The sequence below is a fragment of the Papio anubis genome, chromosome 3, assembly GCF_008728515.1.
Source record: "Papio anubis isolate 15944 chromosome 3, Panubis1.0, whole genome shotgun sequence".
In the NCBI taxonomy this organism is placed as follows: domain Eukaryota; kingdom Metazoa; phylum Chordata; class Mammalia; order Primates; family Cercopithecidae; genus Papio; species Papio anubis.
Window position 1 is genome coordinate 14,799,921 of NC_044978.1, and position 26,665 is coordinate 14,826,585.

Here is a 26,665-nt window from a genome sequence, read left to right on the forward strand (position 1 = left end):
TCAGTAAGTTAAACAGTTAAAAATGGATGTTGCAGTTTTTAGAATAACTACGAAATGAAAGAATATACAATTAAAAGTCAATTGATGGGTCTATTAGTTTTTATGGCTGCTATAACAAATTATGGCAAATTTGATATCTTAAAAGAGCAAAGATTTATTCTTTCACAGTCCTAAAGGCCAGAAGTCTGAAATCCAGGAGTTGAAAAGGCTATATCCTTTCTGGAAACTCTGAGGAAGAACTTTTTCCTTGTCTTGTTCATCTGCTGGCGGCTGTCAACTCTCCTTGTCTTGTGGCCACATCTCTCCTGCTCTGTCTTCATGTTACTTTCTCCTTTGTACATGTGTGTCTAATCTCCATGTGTCTCTCTTTTATAAGGACACTTGAGATAACATTCAAGACCTACCTGATAATTAGGATAATCTCCTCATCTCAAGTTCCATGACTTAATTAGATCTGCAAAGAACCTTTTCCGAGTAACGAAATATTCACAGTTTTCAGGGATTAGGAGGTAGACACATCTTTTTACGAACCCACAGTAAGCCGTCTACAATGGGGGTAATGCATTAATAAAAATAATTTATTAATACAAAAGAAGAGAAAAAGAAATGAGAGGATGTGGAACATAAAATAGTTTAGACAAATAGAAAATACATAGGAAAATGACAGATGCAAATAGATCAATAATCCATCAAATGTTAGTGGAGCTAACAGTAAAATTAAATGTAAATGTGGTGATGCTGGTTTAAAAATATTCCTAGTTATGAAACCACTTTAATTAAAACAGAAGCTAAAATGTTAGAAAAGTTATATAAATTTCACGACTTAAGAAAGATATCCTCCTTTAATCTATTAGGATATATGACTTTATTTTCTATCAAAGCACCAATGGATCCCCAGTAATTGATGGAGTTACCTGGGACAGTGTGGGCATTCAATAAATATTTTCTATTGAAAAAATGAATGATTAGGGAATGTGTGTTTCCTGAGAAACAGACATCACCAAGGCATGGATATATTAGATATACAGTGATCTTATTATATTGAATGATATCCGGAAATGCTTTATAAAGGAGAGATTTGAACTGTCAGGATGAATGAATCAGAGATAAATTGGCAGAAGTGGATTGAGAGAAGAAAATGTGGTAGAAGATTAATTTAAAACAAGTAAGAAAGTATAAGGACTGCTTTGAAAAAAAAGGTGATTGAAGAGTTTGCTGTCACAAAGGTTTACACTGGTGAGCAGAGTGATATCATTTTGGGAAATGGTTTGCAGCCATGTTGTGAAGATATTCAAGTGCAAGACTGACATTAAATTTAAGTAAGATTTCTGAACAATGCAATAGCATTAAATGATGAAGTAGTGCTTTGAAGAAAATGGGTCTAGTGTTGTATTGTGTAGCATACACTCAGGACGGCATTCTTATGGACCTCCTCCCTTCCTGAACCTACCCTGATATTAACTTAATAGGCATTAAAAGTGTAGAGCTGCAGAGGCATGTTAAATGGCGAAATTTATATAACCTTTCTAACGTTTTAGCTTTCGTTTTAATTAAAGTGGTTTCGTAACTAGGAATATTTTTAAACCAGCATCACCACATTTACCTTTAATGTGTTAGTTCTACTGTTAGTTTCACTAATATTTGATGGATTACTGATCTATTTGTATCTGTCATTTTATTATATATTTTCTATTTGTCTGAACTGTTTTATGTTCCACATCCTCTCATTTCTTCCCTTCTTTTGTATTAATACATTATTTTTACTAATGCATTTCCCTCATCATAGAGGGCTTAATGGTGGTTCCCAAAAAGATATGTCTGCAACTTTACACTTTTAATCTAAGGAATTTCTGAGCATTCTGGTTATTTGTGCTGTACTTTCCTGCACACTGGCTTTCACAATTCAGAATCTTTTTAAATTTCGTTCTTGGCCCTTTTTACTTGAACTGCTTAGCCTGACCCAGGACTCCAGTCCACGACTGACTCATAATTCCTCATTGGGAATTGAAGCTAGTTTGGGCCTCTATGCTACTTATTCTAAGGAACAGCATGAAGAGCTACGTACACCCAGATCAAGCTCCTTGTAACATGTCACACCAGACCCTCATAACCTCTTCAAGTTTCAGAGGAATAATCAGATAAATGAGGTTGATGTTGAAAGAACAGTAAACACGCAATTTCAATTGCTAAAGAAGTGGTTACAAAAGCTGAAAAAAAAATGAATGAATATCAGCTGGCATTGGGGGAAATTGCAGGAGCGGAAAAAACCAACAACGAACCCTCAGAGAGGAAACAGAAAACAAGGAGCTCCAGTGATGACCTCAAATGTGACAAATCAACAATAAAGACAGAGACAAGAAAAACGGAGTTAGTTTTATCTGGGATTAAAGGAAACATCACAAATTGAATGCCTAAATGCCTGATGAAGAAGAAGAATCCGAAATCAGAAGCACTTATAAACACATCTATTAGTACAATTTTATTCTTCAAATTATAATGTGAAAACACTTTATTTGATATTTTGAGGTTTATTAAAAGATTGACTATAAAATATATTTGATGGCAGCAAAGAAAAAATTGGTCTGTTATTTTATATAGACTAGGAAAAATATATAATGCTGTTTTTCACTATCTTTAAACTTGATATTTGACCTCCACATTTAGGGACCTAAAAAGAATCAGAAAGAGATGTATGCTCCTTTATTCAGCAAAGAGATTAGTTGAAACAGTACGGTAATGAAATGTGTTATCTCATGCTATAGTTCATCCAATTATTTTTACCTCCCAAATGGCAAAATTGCAATTTCAAAAGCCTATAATCCAACCTCTTAACATGATTCCAAGGGGAAAGCATGAGAAATGAAAATGCCTGGGCTTTGTAGCATTATAGTGATCCTATTAGATTGAATTATATCCAGAAATGCTATAATTTTTGTGATGTATCACAATATTAGTAAGATGACCTGGGAAGCGAAAAATCATTGAAGTGGGGAATTTGGCTAAAACGAAGCCAACAGATGATGTCCCAAAATAGACTGCTTTAAAGTCGGTGGTGAATACGTTTAGGCTGACACAGAAAGCATTAATGAAGATGCACAGATTCTTGAATTCCACAAGGGTATCTTCTATCATTGCTGTAAGTGACAGCGTTTGCTTTTACACACACACACACACACACACACAATTGCACACTCCTGCTCCACTCTGCTTTCTTTGCTACTAGTTGCTAATCCAAAATTAGAAACGAGGGAGCTAATTTAGATGAATATGAAACATTGAAGTTATTTGCATCTCTAAAAATGAAGAATTTTGTTGTGTAGTCAGTATATGTAGGGAAAAGACTATTCATCTTTCTTAAAGGACACTGAAAGAACACCAAATGCCTGCAGTTTCTTCATGTATTACTGGGGCATTTTCCTTCAAATTATATAGTGAAAAAAAAAAGCTCTGTTATTGGCTGGGCACAGTGGCTCACGCCTGTAATCCCGGCACTTTGGGTGGCCTAGCGGGGTGGATCACGAGGTCAGGAGTTCAAGACCAGCCTGACCAACACAGTGAAACCCCGTCTCTACTAAAAATCCAAAAATTAGCAGGGCATGATGGCGGGTGCCTGTAATCCCAGCTACTCAGGAGGCTGATGCAGGAGAATCTTTCAATCGTGCACTCCATCCTGGGCAACAGAGCAAGACTTCATTTAAAAAAAAAAAAAAAAAGCTCTGGTATAACTATGAAAGACTAAATAATGTGTTCCCAAATATGTCCACATTCCAATCTCTAAAACCGGTGAATATGGCTACTCTATATGACAAAAGGGATTTACTGATGTGACTATCTTAAGGATCTTGGAATTGGGAGATCATCTTGGCTTCCTGGATGGCTCCAAACAAAGCAGTTGGTTAAAGAGAAAAAAAGATGCTACCCAGCTGGCTTGCAGAAATAGGAAGGGGCCACAAGCTACCTCTAGAAGCTGGACAAGGTGAGGACAAGTGCCATCCTCTGGAGCCTCCAGAAGCAATCACTCCTGCTGACATCTTGATTTTAGCCTTGTAACACTTACTTCAGACTTAACTCCAGAACTGTAGGAAAGTAAACAATTGTGTTATTTTAAACTGCTGTGTGCTAACTTGTTACAGCAGAAATAGAAACTAATATAATCATATTCTTCATTTTGCAACTCTGATTACAGTAAATGTATACAATATCACTTTTAGTGTGAAAAACCACCATTCCCAAAGCTTTTTCTCCCTTAAAGGAATTGTTACATTTCAATGTCAATCATTTCACCTCCAGATGTTGCGGGTCTGGGAAGCAAAAACATCTATATGGAGACATTGGTTTTCTTTGCTGATGTATGCTTGTTTGTGTGAGGGTGAATATATATCTCTGTTTTCTAAAGGGAAGGCAACTAACGTGTTTAAGTATTTATCCTATGCCAATCACTTTCATGTAAGATAATTTTAAGCCTACTTTAAGTCTAAAAATAACCCTAAATTCATATAGATGAGGAAGCTAATGCTATTAGAAGTAACATTTTAAATGTCTCTGTCTCTGTGATCCCAAATAGACAAAATTGCAAACACTTTTATATTTAATGCTCATTTCTATTTACTTAAATCTTCAGAATTTGGTAAACATGAAAGTTGAAAATTTTTAATATAGGACAGACATTTACAAATCATTATATAGTTATTACTGAAGATTTGCTTGTATGTTCCATAAAACATGTTTTTAAAACATCACACTATGTTATAGTCTGCTTTGGCTGCTACAACAAATGACCACAAACTGGGTGGTTTAAATAACAAGCATTTGTTTCTCACAGTTCTGAAAGTTGGGAAGTCTAAGACCGAGCAGCCCACAGATTCCATACTTGGGGAGGCCCCTCTTCCTGGTTTGCAGATAGTCCTCTTCTCCATATATCCTCACATGGCCAAGAGTAGAAAGAGGAAGCAAGTTCTCTTCCCCTCTCTTCCTATCAGGGCAGTGATCCCATCATGAGGACTCCACCCTAATGACATCATTACTTCCCCAAATCTCCATCTCCAAATAACATCACATTGAAGATTAGGGTTTCAGCAAGATGAGGGTTTCAGCATATGAATGTTGTGGTACAGGAACATTCAGTCCATCACACACTGATAAGAACGTATAAATGCATTAGATTTTGGATGCAAACCAAAAAGACAGTGTCACAAATTTGTTGCATGTTTCTGAACATTAAATGGAGTATTTACTAAAGTTGTTAAGAAATTTTTAAAATATGGTCATATAATTGTCTATTTACTCCCAATAAACATTGGTTTGTTGTACAAATTATTTCATTACCTAGGTATTAAGCCTACTAATCCTTAGTTATTTATCCTGATCTCCCTCCACCTTCTACCCCCAGTAGGCCCCAGTGTGTGTTGTTATCTTTTATGTGTCCATGTGTCATTTAGTTCTCACTTTTAAGTGAGAAAATACGGTATTTGGTTTTCTGTTCCTGTGTGAGTTTGCTAAGGATAATGGCCTGCAGCTCCATTCATGTCCCTGCAAAATACATGATCCTATTCTTTTATATGGCTGCATAGTATTCCATATACACTGCAATAATTTAAAACAAAAATAAGTGAATATTTACTTACAGGGTATAAAGTAATACCCAAGAAATTCAGTTATTTTGGTGCAAGTCTATAATAAATTCTATATTCTACCTGGTTATTAAACAGAAAGAAGTTATTAGTTGTTGTAACACAATTAATATTATTAAAATTTGTTCACATTGATTCTGAGTAGAAACCCTTTATTTAAAACAACAAACTCTCCTCATGAAGCTAAAATATATTGGCTATCTGAAACTGTCTTATGGTATTTCATGCTGCTCTGAATAACCTTGTGTAAAATTTGTGCACCAAAAATACCCGAGTGATAGCATTTATTGGTTCAAACATTAGAAATAAATGCAGAGAAATTCTACCAAAAAGAGAGTTGTGTTACCTAAACAAATTATATCTCTAATCATGAATAATGTAGGTAAAAGCCAGTAGGGCAATGCCCTAAACTTTTAACTGGATCTTTTGCAAAATAAAGTTTTCTTTTCTTTTTCTATTTTGAGGTGGAATTTATGAAAGTTTCTTTTAATTGATTACACTTTTAATGTTAAGTCTAAAATCTCTGCCCAATCCTAGATCCAAAAGAGTTTCCCATTTTATCCTAAATTTTTTATACTTTTAAATTTAACATTTAAGTATTTGGTCCACTTTGAGATAATGATAAGATAGAAGGTTTAAACCGAAGTTCATTTTATTATCCTATCATTGTTCAATTGTTTCAGTACCGCTTATTAAAAATGCTCTTCTTACTTCATTAAATAACTTTCGCTCCTTAGTCAAAATTTAACTGGGCATCTTGATGTGAGTATATTTTTAGATTCTCTAATTTACTCCAATTTATCTATGTTTATATCTACTCCAGTAATATACTCTCCTCATTAGGAAGAGTTATAAATAGCCAAAAAATTTGAAAAAGAACAATACAAATGATTAACTCTTCCCAATGTTAAAGGGAATGTTATGTAAAATTGGTATAATTTCCCTTTAACACTGAGAAGAGTTAATTAATCATTTTGTTCTTTTTCAAACTGTTTTGGCTATTTATAGATCTTTCCTTTCCACATATGTTTTAGAATAAGCTTATCTACATCTGTACAATTCTTGCTGAGATTTTGATAGGAATAGCATTAAATACATAGATCAACTTGTAGACAACTGACATGATTAATATGTTGTTTTCTCTTTGATAAATGCTGTATATTTGTATTTATTTAGATCTTTTTCATTTCTTCCATCAGTATTCTGGAATTTTCAGCACACAGTCCTGGGACATGTTTTGCCAACTGTATACCTACATATTTCATTTTCTTTGGAGTAATTATAAACAGTACTATATTGTGTTTTTAATTTTAGAAATTAAAGAAATGTGATTTATTTCAGTGGTTGATTTGCATGTGTTCTGTGATTCACTAAACTCAATATTTATGAGATTTCTTAGGGTATTTAATGTTGATAATTTTGATATTTGCAAATAAAGACAATTTTATTTCTGCCTTTTCAATCTGTGTGTTTTTAAATTATTTTCCTGCCTATTGCAGAGGCTAGAACTTTCAATACCATGTTCAATAGGCATGCTGAGAGTAGGTATTTTTGCCTTATTCACAATCTTAGAGGAAAATGTGCAGTTTTTCACCATTAGCTATGATGTCAGCTGTAGGGTTTTTGAAATCATGAGGTTTAAGAAATTCATCTGTTCCTTGTTTGTTGACTTTTTGCATGAATGGTTGTTGAATTTTTTAAAAATGGTTTTTCTGTGTCAATTTATGATCCTATGATTATTCTTCTTGAGCATATTGATAGGTAAATTACATTGATCCATTTTCAAATGTTGATTCAGGCTTGAATAACTGCAATAATCTCATTTGATCATAATATATAATACTTTTAAGCATCCATTCTTGGATGTGATTTCTAATATTTTGTTGAGGATTGGTGTGTCTACGTTCCTGAGCGATATTGGCCTATGGTTTTATACTTTTGTGCTGTCTTTACTTGCTTTTAGTATCAGGATAGTATTGACCCCATAAAATAACTCGAGAAGTATTAGCTCCTAAATTTTTGTCTTTAAGAGATTATGTAAAATTGGTATAAATTCTTAAATGTTTGTAAATTCTTAAGTGTTTCTTTTATCTCTTTCGCCTGGGTGATTTCTGCTAGTGTTTAGTTTTTGAATAATTTGTTCATTTCTTCTAAAGAGTTAAGTTGATGAGTGTAAAGTTCATGGTATTCCCTTATCTGTTTAATAGTTGCCAGATATTTCATAATATCCCTGCTTAGTGCCTGATACTAATAATGTGTTTTCTCTGTTTTTATTTTTGTCAGTCTTGCTGAAGGTTTATCAGTTGTACTGATTGATTTCATTTGAAGAATGAGCTTTTTGTATCATCTTCTTTACTGTTTTTCTGTTTCAATGTCATTTATTTCTGCTTTTATCTTTATTATTTCCTTACTTTTGTCTGCTTGGGCTTATTTTGCTCTTTTTAACTCATTTCCTGAGACAAAAATAGATCATAGTTATGAGATCTCTGTTCTAATGTAAGTGTATTATGTAGAGATTTCCAAAGAAACAGAATCAATACAAAAAGAGATTTACTATGAGGTATTGGCTCACACAATTATGGAGGCTGAGAAGTCTCACTATCTTTTCTCTGCAAGCTGGAGGCCCAGGAAAGCCAGTGTTGTCATTGCGACCCAAACCCATAGGCCTGAGAACCAGGAAGAGCCAATGGTATAAGATTCAGTTGGAGTTGAAAGAGCTGAAAAAACACGAAGGCTGATGGTGTAGGTTCCTGTCCAAGTGCAAAGGCTTGAGAACCAAGAGCACCAGGAGTCCAAAGGCAGAAGAAGATGATTTGAACAATTTGTCCCTGTGGATCAAATTCCTCATTTGTGGTGCATCAAATTACTCAATTGTGATCAACCCCTGTGGGTCAAATTCAAAATTTTTTAGTGTTTTTAATTTGTTATATGTGGCTCCTGAATGTTCTTTTTGTCACTAACCTTCATGGTAGATAGTATGATATCAGTGCAAAGATGGCTATTTAGGAAGCGTATTCTCTGAAATTGACAATTGTCGTGGGTCTCTCTTTGAAAGGAATCTTTTTCACAAAATTCACCGGTGCTTTGAAAATGTGACTTCATCATCTATTCTTATGGTGAATGAAAGTCACACACAAAATGGCTATTGCTATTACTGGAATTTCAGCCCATACTCTGGTTGATAACTACAATTTCTATAGCGAAGTATACAAGTATTATTAATGACATCTGATACAGATTGGTGGTCCAGGTCCTTACTTACAAATTGACAAGTATTGTTTTAGCTGTAAACTCAACTATTATTATGGCCGTGTTCTGGAGAGGGAGACACGGGGTTTTGGTATCACAAATACTAACCATCAGCTAGCTGTTGGTTACTTGACCATTCTGCCCAACCTTGCTGCTTATTTTGCAATGCATAGTTCAACCTGGTTCTCCGATTTAATCTGATTTATGGGTTTCCCATAGTAACATTCAGTTTCTCATTTGTTTCTAACATGCTCAGTCTATACATAATGATCCCAGCTTCCATTTCATTTCACCTCTTGGTGTGCGTACCCCAAATATCAAGTCCTATTGGAACAAATATAAAAGCAATTGCAAGACCATCAGAGTTCATCACAATATGATAGACTCGTATTTGATCAAATTTATGTTGTGTGATTGATTTGAAAATAAAGCTTTCCATTTCCTTTTACTGTATATATCAGAACAATTTCCTGTTAACTAACATGATGTGCAGACTCTTGGCTTTAACATGTTTTAGTACAAATATCCAGGGACAAATTATACAATTGAATGCATCAGAGAGACAAATTGTTCAGTTGATCAAGAGAATATAGATGTTTTAGCTCAAGTGGAGGGAGTGAATTCACTCTTTCTCCACCTTGTTGTACTCTTCGGGCCCTCAATGGAATGCATGATGACCATCCACATTAGTAAAGATGACATTCTCTTTCAATTTACTGATACAATTGGTAATCTCTTCTGGAAACGCCCTCACAAACAAGCCCAGAAATAATATTTTATGAACTATCTGTCATCCCTTATCCTAGTCAAGTTGACACAAAAAATAAACCATAACAGTAAAAATTTAGTGTTTCAAATTTGTTTCTTAGCATTGCTCTAACTGTATCCTACAAATTTTGATATTTTGTACTTAATTTTATTTTAATGTGTATAAAGACATCTTTATCCATGAAATATTAAATATTGTGCTGTTTAATTTCCACGTTTATAAAGATTTTTCTGATGTCTCTCTAATACTTGTTTCTAATGGGTTCCATTATGGTAAGATAACCTATCTCAAATATTTTAATTCTTTTAAATTGATTGAGGTTTGTTTTATGAACCAGATATGATTACTTTGAATAATGTGCTGTGGGCACTGGAGAAGAATGAAGATTCAGTTGTTGCCATGTGGAGTGTTCTATAAATGTTAATTCATTGGTATTCTTAGTTGGTAGTTGGTAGTGGGTTTTTTTTGTTTGTTTGTTTGTTTTTTGAGACAGATCTCACTCTGTCGCCAAAGCCGGAGTACAGTGGCATCATGTCAGCTCACTGCAACCTCCGTCTGGGTTCAAGCAATTCTCCTGCCTCAGGCTCTCCAGCAGCTGGGATTACAGGCTCCCAGCACCACGCCTGGCTAGTTTTTATATTTTTAGTAAAGCCAGAGTTTCACTATGTTGGCCAGGCTGATCTTGAACTCCTGACCTCAGGTAATCCACCCACCTCGGCCTCCCAAAGTGTTGGGATTACAGACGTGAGCCACCGTGCCTGAACACAGTTCTTAACTATAAGTAGGTTTGTCTAGTCCTCCTTTAACTCTATTAGGTTTTGCTTCTCGTATTTTTAAGCCTTGTCTTTTTCTATTTTTCTTAGTCTGTTTGAACTGCTATAACAAAATGCCATAGACTGTGTGAGTAAAAAAATATGTATCTTCTCACAATTCTAGAGGCTGGTAAGTCCAAGATGAAGTTGCTAGCCAATTTGGTTTGTGATGAGGGCTCTCTTACTGGCTTGTAGATAGCAACCTTCTCACTATTTCCTCATATGGGAGAGAGAGAGAGACAGCTCTCTGGTTTCTCCTCTTGTGAGGCCACTAATCCTATCAAATCAGAGCCCTACATTAATGATTTCATTTAACTTTGTTTATTTACTTATTCCGAATACCACCACATTGAAGATGGGTCTTTAACACCACCGTTTCAGGCAACACCATTTGGTCAATAACAGTATTGATACACTTAACATTTCTACATGTATTTGGTGAATTAATCATTTTATCATCTTGTGATGTCTCTTTTTCCTAGTAATTTTCTTACATCTGAAGTCTGATTTATCTGATATTAATATATTTACTCATTCCGTTTTAGTTAATGTTTGCATTTGCATGATAAATCATTTTTCATTCCTTATTTTCTGCCTACATTTGTCAGTATGTTTGCACATGAGTTTTTTAAATAAAGTATGTAGTTGGGTCAAAAAAATTTTTACCTGTTCTGCCAATTTCTGCTTTTGCTATATTTAAGCTCATGTTAATATATTAACCAGTTAAATAATTATTTATCAAGTAGTTATTAATAACTAGGGATTAAGTCTTTCATTTTATTATTTATTTTCTTTTTATTCCCCAGGGTTCTCATTCCTGTTTCTTCTGCTTCTGACCCTGATTGATTTCAGATCTAAATAGCAAAGGTAAATCAATAAAACACTTGGAGGAAAACATGGAAAACCATGTTAGGACCTTAGAGTAGGCAAATAATTTTGTTAAACAAAATGAAAAACTGCTAAATTTGAAAGAAAAGCTTAATAAACTGGACTACATTTAAACTGAAAGATTCTCTTCATCAAAGCAAAATCTTAAAATAATAAAAGCCAAAAATGTGGACAAAATACTTACAAAACACATATATGAAGTACTAAGCAAACAAGCAATAAAAAGGGGTATGGGGCATGGTAGTGTTTGAATATGCTTTCTTGTTGCTCTAATTCTGTGCCTCTGTGCATTAATATTTGAATGCATGCAATGCCAGCAAGGAAATTGGTCTTCACACATACTGCAGTTTTCCAGAACACTCACAAACCAATGTAGCCAACTAAAAAAAAAAAGAAAAAGAAAAAAGAAAAGAACTCATATCCAGAACAGATAGTTCTCCTTCAAATCAGTGAAAAAGAACAGAAAATTAGGCTAAGTACTTGCATGGCCGTTTCTCAAAAGAGAATATCCAATGGCCATAAAACCAAAGAGTACTCATATCGATTAGTTATTAGTAACACTTCATTAAGTCTTGTACCTTTTCACTTTCAGGAACAGATCTGTCACTTATGCATTTGTCTTCAAGAATAGAAATCCTCAGACTGTCATATATTCTTTGAACATTTTGTGACTTATACCTATTTGGCTTATGGCCAACAAAATAAAACCTAAAGTATTAATTGGCATTTAAGGACACTCTCCATTATCTCCCTGTTTGTTTTTTGTTTGTTTGTTTGTTTGTTTTTTTGAGACATAGTCTTGCTCTGTCACTCAGACTGGCATCCAGGCTGGAGTGCAGTGTTGTGATCTTGACTCACTGCAACCTGCACCTCAAGCAATTCTCCTGCCTCAGCAATTCTCTGGGATTGAGCAATTCTCCTGCCTCAGTCTCCCAAGTGGCTGGGACTGCAGGCGTCCACCACCATGCATGGCTAGTTTTTCTGTATTTGTAGTAGAGATGGATTTTCACCATTTTGGCCAGGCTGGTCTCGAAACCCTGACCTCAAGTGATCTGCTCGCCTCCGCCTCCCAAAGTGCTGGGATTTCAGGCGTGAGCCACCACTGGGCCCGGCCCCTGTTTGTATTCTTATCACTCAAATAGTATCTTCATAAATACTAAATTACCTTTCAACAGCACTTCAATCTGTTTCTGTTTCCCCAAATCCTTAACTTTTTTCTCACAATTTTTTTCTTTAGAATTCATTCCCATATCTCTTAAAATCCTTCCAATCTTTCAAAACTCATCACAAAAAAATCATTTAACACAGGACGTTTATTCAAATTCCCAAATTAAGTTTCTATTTAATTCTTTAATGTTTCAGTAGCATCTATATATAATATATGATATATATGTTTCTGTATATAATTTTTTTCTGTATACACACACACATACACACCCACACAAAGAGACTAATACAGTTCTCAATAGCTTTAAAATTGACTTTCTTTCAGAAGCTTGGCCCAAGTGAATTCCAAACGAAACTGCTCTCCCTTTCTAAAAATTCCTTCGTAGTTCTTTTATGTACTCATTTTGTTTCTTATTCCATAACGTATATCACTCACAGTGTGCAGCACCCTAATGTGAAGCAAGCAGAACCGAGTCTTTGACAACAGGTCACTCAGAAAAGACATAGAAAAACAGTAGAGAAAATCAGTAAAATAAAAAGCTTGTTGTTTGAAAAAAAAAGTAATAAACCTCTGGCAAGACTGACATAAAAAAAGAAGACAGAAATAAGCAACATCAGGAATGAAATAAGGGATTATTACAGATCCTATGGCCTTTAAAAAGATAATTATCAAATACTACAAACAAGCTTATGCTCATAAATTTGACAACTTAGAAAAATGAAACAATTTCTCATAAACCACACACCAAAAATCAACCACAATGAAATCATGTGAATAATTTCTATTACCATTCATGAAATTTAATTTGTAATTTGAAAGAGCCAAAAAATAAACTTCCAGGTTTAAATAATTTAACTGAATAATTTTATCAACTCTTTAAAGAATTAACAGCAATTTTATATGTATCTTCCAGAAAAAATGAAAGAGGAAGGAACATTTTCAAACTAATTTTATGAGCCAGTATTATTCTGATACCAAAGCCAGAAAAAGGCAGTACAAAAGAAGAAAACTACACGCCAACACGTTTCATGAGGTTAGATGGAAATATTTTCCACAAAATACTAGCAACAAAAATGCAACAGTGTGAAAACGAATTACACACCATGACTAAGTGGGATTTACCAGGTATACGAGGCTGGTTCAGCATTTAAAAATCAATTATAATCCAAAAAGCTAAAGGAAAAAGATCCTATGCTCATCTCAATTGATGTAGAAAAAGTATCTGACAAAATCCAATACTCATTCATAATAAAAACTCTCAAAAAGTTAGGCAACATATCTCAACTTGATAAAGAGAATGTATACAAATATATATAGTGAATATAATAATTAAAACTGCATGGTTTTTCCCTAGGATAGAAACAAAGAAGTGATATTATCTCGCACTGCTCTTATTTGGCATAGAAGTTGTAGCCACAGGAATAAGCAGGACATAGAAATAAAAGGCATACTGACTGAAAAGAGAAAAAATAAAACTGTTTCTATTTGCAGATAACAAGAATATCTACATAGACTAACCCACAGTAAATTCCAAATTAAAAAAAAAATCCTTCTATAACTAATATGTGAGTCTAGCAAGGTCACAAAATATAAGATCAACACACAAAGATCAATCATATCTCTATATATTCACAATGAACAGAGCCAGGCAAAAATGAAAACCACAATACTATTTACAACTGCTCTAAAAATGAACTTGATAGATATATAATTAATAAAACATGTAGAAGATCTGTATGCCAAAAATTATAATACATTGGTAAATTAATAAAAACATTTAAACAAAGGGAGAGACATACCATGTTTATGGATTGAAAGACTCAACATAATAAAGATGTCAATTCTTCTCAAACTGATTTATAGGTATAATGCAATTCTTAACAAAATCCCAGCAAGGATTTCTTTTTTAAGACATAGAAAAACTTATTCTAAAATTTATTTGGAAAGTCACAGGCCCTTGAATGCAATTTTGACAAGGAAGAATGAAATGGGAAGAATAACTCTCCCCAATATTAAAGCTTACTATATAGCTACAGTAAGCGAGGTAGTGTGGACTGGGAAGAAAGAGACCTATTGAACAACAGAAGAGAAAAGAGAATTAAAAAAATAGACTCACACAAAAATGCCTAAGTGATTTGCCACAAAGGAGCAACAGCAATTCAGTGAAGAAAGAATAGCTCTTTTAATAAACAGTGCTGGAGAAATTTGACATAGATAGGCAAAAAATTTTTGAAAAAGAAAATTTCACTCATAATTTGGCTCTCTGTTTGTCTATTATTAGTGTATAGGAATGCTTATGATTTTTGCACATTGATTTTGTATCCTGAGACTTTCCTGAAGTTGCTTATCAGTTTAAGGAGATTTTGGGCTGAGACGATGGGGTTTTCTAAATATGCAATCATGTCATCTTCATATAGGGACAATTTGACTTCCTCTTTTCCTAATTGAATACCCTTTATTTCTTTCTTCTGCCTGATTGCCCTGGCCAGAACTTCCAACACTATGTTGAATAGGAGTGGTGAGAGAGGGCATTCCTCTTTTGTGCCAGTTTTCAAAGGGAATACTTCCAGTTTTTGCCCATTCAGCATGATTTTGGCTTGTCATAAATAGCTCTTATTATTTTGAGATACATCCCGTCAATACCTAATACCTAGTTTGAGGTAAAATTTCTATTGAAAGGAAAAATATATTTTAAAAACGTAGAGGCCGTCTCTAAAGTCTTATGCTATTTTCAGCTGTAGCATCTCCCAAAGTATCAATGTTACAAATTTACACAAAACTCACTTGAAACTTAATTATAGATATTTATTTTTCACTTATTTGATTTTGTAAATTAAAAGAAATTTTACCCTTATTTTTTCAGCCCTTTAAATCAAAGCTGACAGTTGTTTGAAAATAAACATTATTATTTAAAGTTTACAAAATTAATTGTGTTTATAAAATACAATTTTTAAAAAGTTTGAATTGTAGCATTCACATTTTTTAAGTTACTAAGGTTTAAAGCTTAACTTCTGGCAAACAGAAATTTCACTACATAACTCTATAAGAGTTATGTAAGCTGGGGCATGGTGGCAGGCACCTGTAATCCCAACTACTCGGGAGGCTAAGGCAGGAGAATTGCTCAAATCCAGGAGGCAGAGGTTGCAATGAACCAAGATCATACCATTGCACTCCAGTCTGGGTAACAAGAGTGAAACTCTTTCTAAAAAAAAAAAAAAAGAATTTTGTAAGCTGAACAATTTGAGATGTCTATGATGTCACCTATTGTTTCTGTTATCAATCGTCAGTCCTTTTCAAGCAGGGCACACATAAGGTGAATTTGTTTTCTCACGAATTGATATGGATGGTCTGCTGCTGCAGGCTTCCTCTTCAACATCATCTCGTCCCTTCTTAAAATGAGTTATCTATTTATAAGCTGCTGATATCTTTGTGCCCCTAAACTTTTCATAAAGCATCAGTAATTTCTCCCTTCTTCCACTCAAGCCTCACTATAAATTGGATGTTTGTTCTTGCTTCAATGCTACCAGAATTTGTGTTGCTAAGATAGGAGTTCCGGGGCTCTTTTCACACTGATGCCATAACCTTCTTAGTGCCTCAAACTAGATTCTACTCAGATGTGTTATAACAAGTTACTAGAAGTTTATTTGGGTACAAAACATTTTTGAAATCTATGCATAGTTTTCTCCTCATATATATTTTCCATAAACTTTTTGCAGACACTTCATATAATGTCCATTGCCTGTACCTTTATGTTGCTTATTTTCATTAATATCTTAAAAAGGATGCACTATAACGTGGTAATTAGCTATTATAGACACAAAATAACAAATAACATTAACACAATTCAATATTTTATTGAATCGTTATATGTTGAATTTGTGGAGTTTTAGCCTAACATCTTGTACCACAAAGTATTTTATTCATAAAACTCATGATCAACTATTTCATTAAAATGATTTACAATAGCAAGATTTAGAAAGATTTCTTTTTTAAACAAAGCCCTTTGAAAGATAGTGATTCTAATCAAGTGATCTGACGTTAGCAAAAGTTCCTCACTTTGAAGAAGTGTCCAAGTTAACAAACTTCCAACTACAGTATTTAATACTGAACAGTGTTTGGTGTTTAATAATATTAATTCTGTGATGTATCTGTTTATTTCTCAATTTGTTTTTTTATAGTCTTTCACAGGAACAGCGGAAGTGGTTCTTGAATGTAGTTGTTTCAACTCTTCAATAAGGTTTTGTGGAAAAAAATGCATTGATATCCAAGGCATGTAACTGAGGGAAAGCACTGAAAGATTACCAACAAAAATATCTGGCAATCTTACCAAAGTAAAAAACAACTTTGCATACACAAAATAATATTTCAATTATGATATTTAATATTGTTTTTGCAGAATTACATTATATAATTATGGCACTTGGTTTGTGTCTTTTCAAAATTAATAAAAATATGTTTGAATTAAAATTATGAAATACGAATAATATATAGAAAACAAAAGTGACATAGTTCAGAAAGAACACTAATCAAATAACCAGACTAAAAATCAATATTTTAGATGTTTTCAGTTTTTTTAAAGATATAGTATCAAAATGAAACCAATAAAATTCACAAGACAAACGGCAAACCAACCAATCATTAGATGCAATTTTAGAAAATTAAATTTACCTGGTTTCTTAAATTTCAATGAATAGACAAAACTGTTAGGAACAAAAATGAAATTCCTTTAATTTTTTATCACTATGTGTTAGGCCTGAGGAAAGAGATTATGATGTATTCTGTGTTCTCATGAGAAAAAAGTCATCAGAAATCTGCAGGATTAAACATACTACATTTTGCAAGGCTTTCAATACACAGTGAATGCTCACTAAAGGGCACATAATCATCACTACAGTAATGACCATACTATCATAACTCAGCCTGACACACGTTTATAGAACATATGTAAATGCTAATTTAAATTCATTTAAATTTGAAATTGGAACTTTCCCTTTTTTCAAAATGAAATATTCCCTTAACAGTTCCTCATCAGTGGAATTTTAATGAACAGAATAGTCTTGAATTATGATTAAATCTTTGTTTTGTACTGAATAGAGTTCAGTGTTGATGCTAAACAACTGTTACATAACAGGAAGACTTTCAGAAATTACCTTAACTTCCAAATGCTGTAAACTTGCAAAGCTTTCAATGTTTGTCTGTATACTTTGTCAAAAATGTGAGATAAATTTTAAATATATACACATGCAAAGATACTAATAGTATTTGCAGGTTTGGTAGAAGAACGAAGCACCTAGCAACCTTATTTGTGTTTTTCAGGTTCTTAAAAAACACATAACTTAACACAGTGTTTATAAATTATCCTGATAATGTGACTGAGGTCACTATCTCTGTCTATGCATGTAGGTGTCGCTTTTAAGAGCAGATAAAATAATGAAAAACCTATTAACAGTAGCAGATTAGGTGGTAATTTTCAGTTTCCTTGCTTTAAAGCATCTGAATGAAAACTTACTATTGTCTATATAGTAACTATGACATACCTTACATACTTATTTGGATAATTTTATGCCACACTATTTCAAATTATATTGCCTTTCTAAAAATTTCATGTCTTTTCCTTTCTGGGAAACTGATATGTTGATTGCTATCCTATGGAACACATTAAACACAAAAGGAGCAAATCTACTTCTTTTAAGTTAATCCATGCTTATGTGAATCTTAATGTATACTAGGCACTGTTTTAACTGCTTTGAAAGTATTATCTCATTTGATCCCTATAATAGCTCTGTGAGGGATCCTATAAATCCACATTTTATAGATGAAGAATAAATAGGTTAAATAATTTTTCCAGGATCATACATTAATAGGTGCTTAAACAGAGATCAGAAGTGTGAGACTGGCTCTTGGGGCCATGCTCTGTAACAGCATGCTGTGCTGCTCTCAGAGCACCATGTGGGAGCCAAAGCATCCCACAAAACCCACCCCCATCATCCAGGACACATTTACCTTCGTTAGGTCTGAGCCATCCGGTAAAATCCAAAGCTGAGATGAGGACTTGGAATAAACAATGAGGGGAAATGTGTGATTTTTTTTTAGAAAGATTGCTTAGTAACTTAAAAAAAATTCCCTCCTACATTCCTGTTTGCAGCTACATGTTTGAGAATTAGTGTGATAATCTCCATCTTGTTCATTTAGGGATTATTTTAAATGCCAAATGATTCAAGCCCCTCATTAAACATATATTCCAACACATATTCTTAAATGATTTTATCTCTTGTTTGTACCCAGTTTGTTCTCTTTTTTCACAAAAGTTAATAAGCTGTTCATTTTCTCTGAACTTTTAGTTATTAACCCATCTGTGCCTTCATAAATGGCATATTTTCCACTTTGAATGTCTTCTCTTTCAATCACTTTCAACTCAATTCTATTACTTACCAACACGGTATATGTAAAAATGTTCAGTCACATGAATTCTAACCTCAGACACGTCAACACACACACACACACAGACACATCAGCACACACACACACACAGACATACACACACACAGACACACACACACACAAGCACTTGCTTATATCTGTATTTCCATCTAAGTACATTCTGGACAAGAAAGGACACTAATTCAGATGAAGAAAGAAACGTCTATATGCAATGAATGAGCAGGATGATGAATTAGAGGCTATGAAGGACACTCCATATAATTAATGTTTAATATTTCTGAGTTTCCAGAACACCTCGGATATTTCACAGGATGTGGTCTGATTGACAGGTTTTACTTGGAAGCTCTAAATTTTGTTTTTATCTTGTTTTGTTTTGCTGTGTTTTACATCAGCATTGCAATTTCCAAAGGACCTTTTCTTTTATGTAGCATGTTAGCTTTCAAGAGCAGGTAAGTGAATTTTCTCTGGCGTTCGTTTGCTTTCTATAAATATCTACACGTTTTTTAAATATCTGAAAAAAATGCTGCCAATGTGGTATAGAGTTAGTGAGCTATGTTTCAGACGACCCGGTTCTCCCATTTATTGTGCTACTTGGCAGGTCACCTGCATTAGTTATTACTCCTATCATCACCAGGTGGGAGATTAGGAGGTCGAAGCCAACAATTGCAGTGGAAGCCTATAAATTTCATATCAATTGTTGGCTAAAAATTTTTAAATAGGTAAGAAAAACAGTTGAAAAGTAAAGTTTTATGTAAAAGCAAGCAAAATAAAACAGCAAATACATCTAAATAGAGTATAGAATGAAAACTATATCTATAAATCGGTATAAATAGAATATCATATATTTATTTATAAACTTAGAACCAATAACATGATACTAGGTTTTCTTTGAACTAAGCTGTAACAATTGAGAAGGAAAAATATTTTCCTTGAAACAAAATGTAAATAGACATTTTTATCTCAAAATCATAATTGAGCATAAGTATAAAAGATTATACTCAATATGCAATAAAATACTGGTAATTAAAATACAAATAGATCTTCAGACATTATTACTTCAATAAATATGCATCAGAATAAAGTGTATCAAAATAGAAACCAAGTATTTCACATGCTCATAAAGACCACCACAAAGAAGTGCCAAGATTGAATTGATTATGATAATCATAATTAAATTTCTCATAAATAGAAAATAAATGAAAATGCGATACACACATTCTTAACCCCAAACAGACAAGCACACTGTCTTCTAATTGATTTTGTCCAAATAAAGTCATACACAAAATATCAGATCTATTTTGGTTAATTTTAGCAGAGCTTTTTATAATGCTTTGTTTAGTTCATTGGCAAGAATATTATAAATACTTGCTAAATGTACAAATGTGTATTAGCTTTCTATTTCTGAATAACACACTACTACAAACTTAATATATTAACACAAATTTCTGTGTGTTAGGAGTCCAGGCGTGGATTCCTTGGGCCCACTGCTCAGGGCCTCACCAGACCAAACTCCAGGTGTTTGCTAGGACTCAATAGGATCTAGAGGTCCTCATCTAAACTCATGCAAAGTGTTGACAGAATTTAGTTCCCTGTGATTGTGGAACTGACATCCTATTTTCTTGACTGCTCAATCAGGGGTTGCTCCTAGTTCTCAAGGCTGCCCTCGGGACCAAGCTAACCGGGCCTCTCCATGGGGCCTCCCACATTTCCAATCTCTTAGACTGCAGGAAGGTTCCAGTCCCTTTTAAGGGGTCACCGCTAGATTAAGCCCACTCAGATAATCTCCCTTTTGATTAATTCAAAGTTGGCTGATTAGTGACCTATTCAGAAGTGTGAAATCCTATCATATTCACAGGTTCTGCCCACATTAAGGAGGAAGGAAACAAGCAAGGGTATATACAGCAGGGGGCAGGAATCTTAGAATCCTACCTGCCACAATGTACATAGTTAACAGTGTGTTCGGTATTACTCATATCTCCATAGAGAAATACTTTTCATGACAAAGCAGGTATATCTCCTTTTCAGAAATTTTATTAACAAAGATTGGAAGCTAAATCAGATCCTTATATTGAAAGATCCTGATGCCACCACAAGTATATGTAGGAGTAGTTCCCTCTATTGTTCTCATAATCCCTGCCTGTGCTAACACTGATATACTTAACAGAACCCTCGCATTGGTTCTCTGCTCTGTGGTATAAGAAACATTATCGGATGCAGCTGGAAACGATCATTCTCAGCAAACTATCGCAAGAACAGAAAACCAAACACCACATGTTTTCACTCATAGGTGGGAAGTGAACAATGAGATCACTTGGACCCAGGAAGGGGAACATCACACATCGGGGTCTATTATGGGGAGGGGGGAGGGGGCAGGGATTGCATTAGGAGTTATACCTGATGTAAATGATGAGTTGATTGGTGCTGACGAGTTGATGGGTGCAGCACACCAACATGGCACAAGTATACATATGAAACAAACCCGCACGTTGTGCACATGTACCCTAGAACTTAAAGTATAATAATAAAAATAAATTAATTAAAAAATAAAATAAAAAGAAACATTATTATAGAAAAAATAAGCAGATGTCTCTGATACTGCCTCTTCATCCTACCCAGGATAGAAAATCAGAAACACTACTGCATTACATGCCAAATGGTAGAAATTGATGACAAGCTCAAAGACTTTGAAAAAATAAGTTTTGCGATCAGAATTCATATCCTCATTTAATTCACCAATATGGGTCTATAAAAAATTAGATAACTCATGGCAATTGAAAGTGAAGTTTCATATCTTTAACCAAGTGGCATATCCATTTTCACAGCTGCTGTAGTATATTTCCTACAAGAGGGCGACACAGACTCTATACTTGATATGTAGTTGTGGCAGACATAGTAATAGCACTACAAAGATGTCTACGTCCTGCTCTCTGAAACCTGTGGATATGTTAGGTTACATGGCAAAGGAAAATTAACGATGTAGATGGAATTAAAGTTACTAAACATCAGACCTTAAAATAGGAAGACTATCTTGAATTATCTGTGCGTGCCTAATATAATTTCAAGGGTCCTTAAATGCAGAAGAGTGAATAGGGAGAGAGAACCAAAGAGACGGCATTGTGAGAACTGGTCAAACATTGCTGGCTCTAATGATGGAGAAATAGGCCGTGTGCCAAGTAAAGTGGGTGGAAAAGGCATCGTAAAGGAGTCTTCCCTAGAGACTCCAGAAAAGAATGCACCTTGCCAACTCTTTGATCTTAGCTCAGAGAGATCTATACCAGACTTCTGATCTACAGAATCATGAGATGAGAAATTTGTGTAGTTTTAAGCTACTGTTTGCCATAGTCACAGCAGCAGCAGAAAATTAATACAGTAGCTATTAATTTAGTGAATGAATTTAATTTTATTCTCTGTAAGAAAAAGACTCAGAAGCATTCAGTGGGATGGAAAGTAAATAGTACATGATCTCGCCTTAGGATGGTATTAACTCTGCTACATCGTCACACTGTGTAGTCTGAAAAGATCTTGATTATCTGGACATTCTATGGGCAATTTTTCTGATTCTTTTTGAAGACCTTGGTAGGCAGGAAGTAACAGATACTCTGTATGCCTTTGTTGTTGTTGTTGTTGTTGTTGTTATTGTCGTCGTCGTCAAGACAGCATCTGTCTCTCTCGCCCAGGCTGGAGTGCAGTGGCACAATCTTGGCTCACTGCAACCTCACCTCCTGAGTTCAAGCGATTCTCCTGCCTCAGCCTCCCGAGTAACTGTGATTACAGGCACCTGCCACCATGCCCAGCTAATTTTTGCATTTTTAGTAGAGATGGGTTTTCACCAGGTTGGCCAGGCTGTTCTTGAACCCCTGACCTCAGGTGATCCAACACACTTCGGCCTTCCAAAGTGCTGGAATTACAGGTGTGAGTAACTGTGCCATGTATGCCTTTTTAAGTTGATTGCTTGCTAGAGCATGGGACCTGCCATATTAATGAAACTTTTAAGGATCCAATGATATGGTGCGTGCCAAGACATCAGAACTTCCTGCTACTAAAAGATTGCAACGCTTGGCAGACATTTGTGGATTTTTGAAATAACACATACTGTACTAGGGGGTACTGCTTTGATTCATTTATCAGGTGACTTAGAATACTGCCAATTTTGAGTGTGGCCTAAAGCAGAAGTCAGCTTAGCAGCAGGTGTATGCTGTTGTAGAAACAGCCTTGCCACTTGGGTGACATGATCTGGCAGACCCAACAAGTTATAGAACAGGAGTCAGCAGACTGTTTCTGTAAATGGCCAGGTGGTAAATATTTTAGGCTTTGAAGGCCTTAGGGTCTTTGGTGCAATGACTACACTCTGCTGATGTAGTACAACTCTTCAATGCTACCATTATCCCATAATTACTCAACTCTGCCTTGGTAGTGCAAATGGAACCATAGACAATATGTAAACAAATAAGTGTGTCTATATTCCAATAAAATCTTAATTACAAAACCAGGCCCTGAGTCAGATTTGTCCCATGGGCTATAATATTCTCAGCTCTGCTGTAGAAAAGAACATTGTATGGAGTCCTTAGAATATTCTAATAAGAAAGTTACAGCACAGGCCACTAGGGTTTGGAATAAGACCTTCCTCTTCAGCAGGGAATTGTAAACCACTTGCCGTACAATTTCTGGATTGGGGGCCTTACTGGAAACTGAATGTCTGATTGTAAGGCATCAAACGATCATATGATTAAAGCTGCCCATCATACACTAATCATTGTCAGACCCATCATGTCATAAATTTAGGCCACCTAGCAACAAACCAGGATAAATAGAAAGTGGTATATGTGGGATTAAGCCCAAGTAGATCCCGATGGCACAAGTAAATTAAATAAACAAGTAGGAACCCCCCTCCACCACTACTGTTACCTACTCTATCTCCACCTACACCTGTGCCCTTGTGTGATACTCCAGTGACCAGCTAATAGAAGAATGAAAAAGGAAGAAGGAAACTAAAGCCAGGTTCACAAAAGGGTTGGCTGAACACTCCAACTTCACTGAGGGGTGGCCTTGAAAGACAGTGGAGAGGGGAAATCTTCCCCTTGGAAATACCTTCAGGTAGTACATGTGGTTGCTAACTTTTGTAACATATTTATCAGTAAGTATTATCATGGGCCTCTGGAAAACATCTTGAAAGTTCTAGATGAGAAGTTCAGGACAAGGAAATCGGGGCAAGAAGCTACCAGACGGACCTGAAGTAGTGAGCATGAACTTGTTCAGCTTTAGTGAAATTTTATACTTAACATTTCTTTCACAGATTAATGAGAAATTTATCTAAAGTTTAGCAAAACCAAATATGAACTTTGAACTCTAGACAGCGGAAGAGGAAACAGAGTGAAAAGAAGTTAATTTAAAAATAGTGGAATTGACCTGCTATTGATTCCTTTATTTATTTATTTATTCATTAAATTATCCTTTTTATGTCCACTCTTCAATATTAATTAGCAAGTATATTAATTCCAAGTATATATGGAGTGTCTTGTAGTGAGTGACAAGCATAAGAATAAGTACGTATCTAAACAGACAAATACATTATTTAAATTATCATAAGTGCTATGAAAGAAAACAGAATACTAAGAACTACAAGAGTAGATCACCTTAGAACCAGGTTTCTCTGAAAAGGTAACATTTAAGGAAATGTTAAGAAATATCACAAAAAATTAGAGGAAGTCAGCAGTACAAAGACTGACATTAGAAAAGACCTTAAGGTTAGAAAGAGCTTTTCATGTTCAAGAAATTGAAAGAAGGTGAAAATGATTGGAGTGCAGTGATAAATGGGAACCTTAAGAGAGGAAAGAGAGGTGGGCAGGAGAGGCAACACATCTTAGCATCATTCTGGGCACCTGTTCTCAAGTCAGTCAATTGCGCCCTCAAGGGGCAAAAAAAAAAAAAAAAAAAAAAAGATTCTTCTGGTATGGAGGGAGAATAGCTCTCTTTTTCTGTATAATGCAAGATACACATATAAGACATAAACAGACAGTAAAATTCAATAAAAGTTGATTACTAAAAAAAAGTCTGAAAAGGCTCTTTAGAGGCTGAAAATGAATACTAATTTGAGAATCACCAACTAAGGGTAACACTAGTCCTTTAAGAAACAAACCTGCAAATTTCAGTGGCTTAACACAATAGAATTTTACACTATCATAACTTGTGGATATTACTTTCTTCCACTTGATGATTCAGGCACTAGGATTGTTTCTAAATTTTTGTGCAAATAGTTCCCAAGGATTCAGGGACTTCTGTTCCCAGCTCAGAATCCAGGATTGCACTCCTGGATCCTGTATTCTAGCAACTCCAGCACAGATCCTACACTGTCATGATCCTTCATTTCAATAACTAGCAGACAACTATATGCCCTTATCTCCTCCCCCATCCATTATATAGTTACAGAGCGGGGACAAGATATCCATGATAAAAAGCAAAACAAATATGCCACTTGAACATTCAGAGAAGGGAAGAATAAGAAAACACACGAACTCCAGTTCAAGGCAAAGGGGCAATCCTATAGGAGGGCATCATGAAGCCCTGCTCTGGCAGTGGTGGAAGTTCCTGACTAGACAGTAATTCTGGTCTCTGAAAGGATCATTGTTCTCTGTGAGCCTTCATTAAACTATGAGTCGATTTCCTAGTTCGTGTTCCTGTTAGAGTCATAGGTGAGGTGGATGCTGGCAGTATTCCCTCTGTGATGGCCGTGGGGCTTTACTAGCATGCTTTTTGCTTGTGTGTGTTTTGGGATCTGATAGCAGTTGAAGAACAAATATAAAAGGCTTTCTACTTCAGGGGTTTTGATTTTTTTGGTGTGCTACTGTTCTCCAGAGAAACAGAATCATTAGGACATATATAGAGCGATATACACAAAAAGGTTTTTTTATGAGGGATTGGTTCACATTATTCTGGAGGCTGAGAAGTCACACAGTCTGTCCTCTGCAAGCTAGAGGCTCAGAAAAGCTGCTGGTATACTTGCAATCCAAGAACTGAATGGAGGGCCTTAGATTAACTGGGAAACTTTACTGGGTATTTGTTGCCCTTAACTTGTTCTCTGTCTTGTTTTACCCTTCTTCTCTGTAGATTTTCTTAATCTTGCTAAGCTGTAAATTTCTCTATTCTTTCCCATTTCAGTTATCAAAGCAAACCATTATTGCCTGAACTGTTATTTCTTAAAGTCCCATTTTATAGGGAGAGGGAGTAAAGCCAACATACACAAATGTTTTTAATATTTACAACAAAATTTCCCAAGAAATACAGGTAGGGTAAAATCTTGGTCTGCTTTTCACATTACGGCACACAGCAATTTTACGAAATATTTGCCACATAATAAGTTATCCAACCTACTATACTGCAGTGTTTACTGTTTCTTAGCCTGTTGCTCAACTGCTGATAAAGTGACACATTTGTTCATAAGTAGTGGGAGTGGCTTCCATCATCCAATACTGTTTCTATGTTGATAGAGTAATTCTAGAAATGTGTGAAATAGTAAGTGAACAAAGGTGAATGCCCAGACAGCAGATATATTAGACCAACAGGAACAACATCTACTAGAAAAGACTTAAAACCAATGGTAGCTAGACAAGTCTTCCATTGATCATCACTTACCAGAATAATGCTCAGAGACCTAGCAGAGCAAGACAAACTCAGAACACCTCTAATTATGGGGTTGTGAGGCTTGTAGGCC

The 26,665-nt window shown here is 34.9% G+C and overlaps 1 long non-coding RNA gene across 2 annotated transcripts in view; it reads left to right on the forward strand.

Moving 5' to 3' along the window:
- LOC103884794 overlaps window positions 1-12,184 on the forward strand; it is a 29,859-nt gene extending 17,675 nt beyond the window's left edge. For both annotated transcript variants that reach the window (XR_001903061.3, XR_647560.4), the window contains exon 5: window positions 11,267-12,184. This is a non-coding gene — a long non-coding RNA (uncharacterized LOC103884794). The remainder of the gene's footprint in view (window positions 1-11,266) is intronic.
- The last annotated feature ends 14,481 nt before the right edge of the window (window positions 12,185-26,665 follow it).